Below are 6,573 nucleotides of genomic sequence, written 5' to 3'. Positions count from 1 at the left end.
CACCCAAAATAGAGCCGTAGTCTGTGCCTCCTCCAAGAGACAGTCCCTGCTGGAAACATGTCAGGGCATTGCTGGGGCAGCAATTTACAGCACAGGGAGCCACTTCGGGAGCTGCTGACACCGCACCCCACTGTACCTGGCTCCTTTCCCTTTCCCCCACCATTCAGGCCGCCTGTTAGTGCTTGCTGTAGCCTGGGAACCTGACACAGGGCTTGACCCAGCGAGGAATGTAGGCAGGGTTTGGGCAGAAAGGAGGAAGGGTCCTGCATTAACCTTGGGGTGCGAGTCAGAATGCCACCAGACGTGGCTGTCATCTAATGCCCAAGACACCTTGACACAAGGGGTCCCTCCCAGCCCAGCCCCAGCCTGGCAGAGGCTGAGCAGCTCCAAGGCAGCCCTTGCGGCAGCCTCGTCTCTCTGGGACCAGCCACGCTGCCCCAGTGCAAAGACACGTCCTCCCATGGAGAGCAGCATGTCCTGGGTAACCACCTCCTCCTTCGCTTGTTTTGCTGCCAGGATCCCTCCCAAAACGTGAGCTGCTTCAGCCCCAACTTGCCCTTGACTCAGCGCCCGTCAGCACCTGAACAAGACGGGTCACGCCAAAGCCCCGCTCCAGACATGCCGCGGGAGCTTCGTCCCTCACGCGCTTCAATCACAAAGCAGCAACGCGCCAAGTTTCTTGGGTCTCCTCATATTCTCCATCTCCTTGGGACGCCCTCGCTGTGGCTTCCAGACCTCAAAACCTTTGTGGCAAACCCACCGCAGGCTGCCCCAGCTCTGCCCCAGCTGTCCCCTGGCAGGTCACACGCAGTCACTGGGTGGCACTGTGCCCCTGCCTGTGCAGCCGTCCGGCTCCATCCTCCTCTGCTCCGGTGCCCGGGAGGAACACCCAGCCGGGGCAGGGGACAAAGGCTCTCCTCGCCAAAGCGCACCCATGGGCGGCTGCCAGCCCCGCTCAGACACGGTGGAAGCTGACAGATGCCCGGGGACCCCGGGGGCCCGCAGGGAGGTGACCCCCAGCGCCCAAACACGGGCTCCCACTGCTCCCTACCAGGCTTTCTTTCCCCGCTATGGTTATATTTTCATTACCATGGTAAAAGGAGATCAACTGCATCTTTACAATATCCCCCTCCATAAAACTAATAGTCCAGGCAATTGGGACGGCCCTGTGAAGTACTTTATAGTCTGGACTCGAGGAGTTCGTGCCGCAGCTCACAGGCTGTCCCAACCCCAAATCCCGGGAATCACAGCATTATTTCTGCCTGCTGTCCCCTCTTTTGGGCTGGGAGCAGTGTGAGGATGAGCGTGGCACCTCGTTGCCTGCCTGCCTTCGCTTGGAGCTTTGCTCAGCTCCAGTGGCATAAGGCTACTTGGAGCATCCATAGGGATCAGGGCTTCTTCTTTCCAGGGCACCGTGACGCAGCTCTGCCCTGATTCTGGGAGCTTTTACACCATCAGGGTGAATCCAGGGCCAAGACACTGGGCCACGGCAGAGGCCTGGGAGGTTTCTTTGTAAACACTTTGCTGTTTGCTTCATTTGCAATTGAAAGCCAGGGGCCAGGCTCACCCTCGGGAGGAGCAGACAGCCCTTCCTGACATGCTGATGGCAAAACCCACTCAGCTCTGTAGAAGTCCCTTCCCTCCACATTGACACCCCGTGTTTGTTTGGGAAGCTGGAGGTGACACATTTGGTGTAACCCGGAGTCCCATTTCAGAGGGCACCTGGTGGGGTTTGAGGGACGGGCCTGGTTTTACGTCACACATCGCTGGGACCCAACAGATCTCACTGGCACACTCCAAATGGACATCAGCCTGAAACCGGTCCTGGCTCCATCAGTGGCTGCGTGTACAGCCTTGGGGAAAGCAATAACCCAATGGAGCAGCGGCTGCCCACCTTTCTTCCTCCTGATGCACAAAAACAGCCTGAAAGAAGTTTCCTTTAATTGTTCCCCCTACATTAGACCTTCCAGGGAAATTTAGCACAAATGCAACATCAGTGGCACTGAGGGAACAGACCCTGAACAACTCCGGAGTTAGTTAGTTTGTTGGAATCCTTCTCTGTAGTTGCCACCTATAGCTCCAAGCTTTGACAAACAGTTGGGAAAAAGGCGCTCTCTGCTGAAAATCAATGCTCTTTAGACGTAAGAGCTAAAGATCCTCCAAGGAGTATACTGTTGGGAAATAAAGTGGAGGAGACTGTTCCTCTACTATTTGCGTAGAAGACAAATGGGAGATGGAAAAGCAAAAGGTTTCCAAGTCTCCATAAAAGTCAGAAGGGAGACAAAGAGCCCATTTCTCCCCTCTGTGGTTTACTGTCTTTAATCTCTCTTTGCCTTAGTGTCCCCACCTACCCCGCAGGACAGAGTCACGTTTAGACGTGCTGAAAAGCTTAACTAGCATTTGCAGAAATGATTCAAGATCCCCAGATATCTGCTGCCAGAGACATTCAAAGCACTACTGCTCGTCCCTTCGGAGGACGATCCGTTCCTCAGGGCCGGAGCTGCCGGCAGACGGGCTCTCCACTCCCGGCCACACCAGGAAGGTAACATGAGCATGCTAGGCAGAGGGAGCAACATCAGAAATCCACACAGTCCCTTACAAACAGTTTCCTCCTTAGATTAATTTAATATTAGACTGTATTCACTCCAGTGAATTTTGTACAACAGCTGCCAGTCGCACCGTAGCTGCCCTGAGCGCCGCAGCGCTGGGAACCTGCAGCAGAGCTGGTCTATGCCCACGGCGAGACGTGGCCCTGCCAGCACTTCGGCCATCTCCACCACTATCTCAGCATTGTAACAGGACGGGAGGGTTAAAACAACACTGCAGCTGAGTGATCACCACGGGCAGCACTTTGGGACCAAAATTTCCTCCAGTACCTGGTTTTAAAGTTGGGACTAACTCCACATCAGACTCCACGTAAGAGCTCTGTGCTGCCCTGTGGGGGACAGAAGGGAGCAGAGCTCCAGCTCCATAAACAAAAGTCTCCTTTAATCCAAGGAGAAGATTTCTTTGCTAGGCACACCATGAGCTCCCTACTTTCTATACTGTCCGCTGATGTTTGTATTTCAAACTAATTGCCACTACATCATCTGATCCTGCCCAGCTGTCTAGAAAAAAAAACAACACCCTGTGTACCGCTGGGACCGCTTCATCAGAGTCTGTGAACTCATCTCCATCCAGCACCGGGATGAATTGAACAAACTGAAGCAGTATTTTATTGCTGAAGCATAAAACATGGGAATAAACAAGCACCAAAGTGCTACTGATCATTAAAACCAGATGGGAGCCCATTTACTGCCTCCAACAGCGAGGTGCCACCGCTGCTCTGCTGAGGCCCCACTGAAATAGGAAACCCAACGCACGTATCTGGGAGGTGCTGGATGGCAGTGGCTACAGGCAGCCCCTGCAGTTCAGGCCTGGATTTATCTGTACTGTCCTCTCACCACCACCCTGGGGATAACCAAGGAGTGACCAAGCTTTCAGTCCTGGCGCCAGAAGTACAGTCACTCCTGTAAGACTGTGCTTACGTGACAATGCCCCGGTGGGGACAAGCAGCATGTCCAGGGCCAGTCCCACTGTCCAGGGTAGGTGGGATGGGGAGAATCACAGGCCAAATTGTCCACATACAGAGCAGGGACTTGTTTGCGTTTCAACAGCATTTTTTCAAATGTATGTCAAAGAAACATCATCACAGGTTCTGGTCTCCCTCGTGCAGTTCAGCTCCTGGATGGGGGATTATCCAAAGCAGCCCAGGTCTGACCTTACTTCCCACCATCCTACCAACCAGTGCTGTCTGGCACGAGAAGCTAAGTACCACGGTGGGAAGAAGCCAGGGGCTATTTCCCCTCCTTCCTAATCAACGCACCCACTGCAGACAAATGCGCAGCGAGAGCACCCCCAAAGTCTGAAGTACTGGAAACTGGCCTTCAGAAACAGCTCCACCCTGCGCACCCAGAGCTGCAAGCTGGGCTCACCCCCGGCCGAGACCGAAGCTTTACACCTTTGCCTTCAAGTCCCGTCTCCCCGTGGCAGGGAGCCCTCTCAGCAGCCCCAAACCCCAGCGCTGCATGGGGCCAGGGGAGGACTCCCTGGGCTGCCCCTACAAGCCGGAGAGGAGATGCAAATGGAGCAGGAGACTGCTGGAGAAGCAAAGACAGACAGATGCTTTTACACTTCAAAGGAAACGGGGCCCTGTGAGGCTTTCAGGAATACGCACAAATCGATAGACTCCTTTTAAACACCAAGCACATTTGCTCAAGTGTGAGGCAATTAGTCCCTGAGGATGGAGGCAGGACAGGGCCATTAACAGACATACGGACAGGATGAAACGAGGGATGAGAAACATGTGGCATGGCTCCACGCGAGACTGCCAGCCTAGCCTCATGAGTTGGAAACCATGCTGCTGTCCTGGCCTTGTGTTCTCATCCGTGATTTTCAAAATGCCGTTGTGTCCCCAGGGGCTCTCCATGGAGCGCATTAGTGTCATTCAGCCTATGTCAGTGTAATGCTCAGCACAGCCCTTTGGTAAACAGGGTGGTTTTGATCACATCCCCTCCACTGCTCAATTGTTCATTGCTTTTATCCCTGGAGAACAACCAGGGATGCCCAGAAGGACACGGGAGGGATGATTTACACTTACTGGATCTGCAGCAATTCTCAATTCCCCCTCACCTGAATACTGCTGGGTGGTGCCCGAGCTGCTCTGTCTCCACAGAGCCCCTTCTAGACGGTTTAACAGAGCCAAAACCAGATTGTGGGCGAGCAGAGGGCTGGCTGCTCAGCATGAACAGAGCCAGCACGGGGACAGACCCCGTGGTGCGACAGAAATCAGGCCTGACTCATCCCCTTCTACTCTGCAGCAGCATTTCCACTCACATCTACCCTTAACGCACCATCTCCCAGCGAGGACGTTACACAGAGCTCCCAGGTGCCGGTGCTTTGTGACCCTGCAGATGGGAGCTGGAGTGACAGTGCCAGCACACAGGAGGTCTCTGCTGCGAACAGCTACTGTGTTTTACATGTACAGTCTTATTTCTACAGTGAGAGGCAGAGATACCAAAACTGAGCACTGTTTTATGCTTGGCTGCATGACTGACAGTGTGCCTGTCCTGTATTGCTAGCTACCCACTCCCTTTATAGAGGCATGAAATTTTCCCTTTTCAGTAAAAATAGAAGAGGAAGAAATGAAAATCTCAGCATGTCCCCAAAGAACTGTAGGAGACGGAAATGAAATCCATCCGTTACACTCACCAGGCATGGTGCTGTCTGGGCAGGAACACTGCAGTTGTACACCTGCGCATTCAAAGAAAAAAAATGGAGTATTACAGAAGTGTCAGAGGCACCCTACAGCAAAGTACTTCATGCCATAAACCAAACTCACATGACTTGGGAAAAAAAAAAAAGGAACACCGCTAAATCAAGTTGAGCAGCACCACTGCTCATCACAGCTGCAGTGCCTCTCCTCACCCTTTTTCTGCTGGTTCTCCTCACCCTTGGTTAATTTTTTGTCCAATGCTGCTGCTCAGGCCCAGGTCCCAAGAACACTTCGGCATTTGTTCTGGGCAGCGCACACTGTGGGGAGCATGGGCCACAGAGACGAAACGTTTTCCCGACTTGCTTCACTTTGCCCTGTGAACCTGCAAGCAGCTGCATTACCTCTGCCTGGGCTTCTCCTGCCCGGATTTGCTGTAACGTCTAGGAGCCACATTTAAACATTACTACATCTCTGCAAAGCACCACAGTGAAACCAGCTTACCTGGAGTTGCCAGCAGCGCGCCTGCCTCTTGCAGCCAGGGAACCGAGAGTCAAGCCCTAGAGAAACAGGCAGAAACAGGCACCCCATACAGCTGCAAAAGGACAGCAGCAAAGTTGTCTCCGAGCACCCAGCCTCTGGGTGGGCTTTGGGGCTGGCATCGCTCAGGGCAGAGGGGGAAAGTGGGACGCAGCACCCCCTCATCACGCTTTGGGGAAAACCTTTTGTCCTCCCTTCTCCAGCTGGCCCTGGACAGTTTCACCCCCTCTCTCTTTGCTCTTGGCCATTCCCAAAGTGAATTCAGGCTGAGGGCGGGGAAGCAGGTAAGTGAAGACACCTGCAGCCCACACATTTGGCCACTGATGAGCAGGAGAGGGGGGCTGGCAGCTGCCTGCAGCTCCCAGGCAGGAGGTATTTGGCTTTGTGCCGGTCCAGCCCCGCACGGCGGGTGACGGCTGCTGTTTGTTGTTGTCAGCCAAATGCTGCATCCCCCCTGCTAAGAGGCTCCGTATGGGATCCCAACCTGGGGCTTGCGAATTAAGTGGCTTTTAAGCTCTGCAATAAAAACCCATTTGACTTGAAGAATTTTATTATTCCTGGAGGGGGGGTTGCACTGCTTGCTTGGATTTCCTTAAGGTGACCCAGTACATACACTGACCAAGGAAATGCACTGGAGGAGTCTCCCGGGAGGCTCACCAAGGACCAAATGACAGACATCCCTGTGCTGCGCAGTCAGGTCAACCCAGAAGGAAGTGAGTCCGGCTCAGCCCGGCTGTCCAGCTACAAGGGCCTCAGGCCACCTGGACACAGAAATGCTGCTC

The sequence above is a fragment of the Rissa tridactyla genome, chromosome 13, assembly GCF_028500815.1.
Source record: "Rissa tridactyla isolate bRisTri1 chromosome 13, bRisTri1.patW.cur.20221130, whole genome shotgun sequence".
NCBI classification, from domain to species: Eukaryota; Metazoa; Chordata; class Aves; order Charadriiformes; family Laridae; genus Rissa; species Rissa tridactyla.
The sequence above is the reverse complement of the archived record's forward strand: the minus strand, read 5'-3'. Positions refer to the sequence as shown.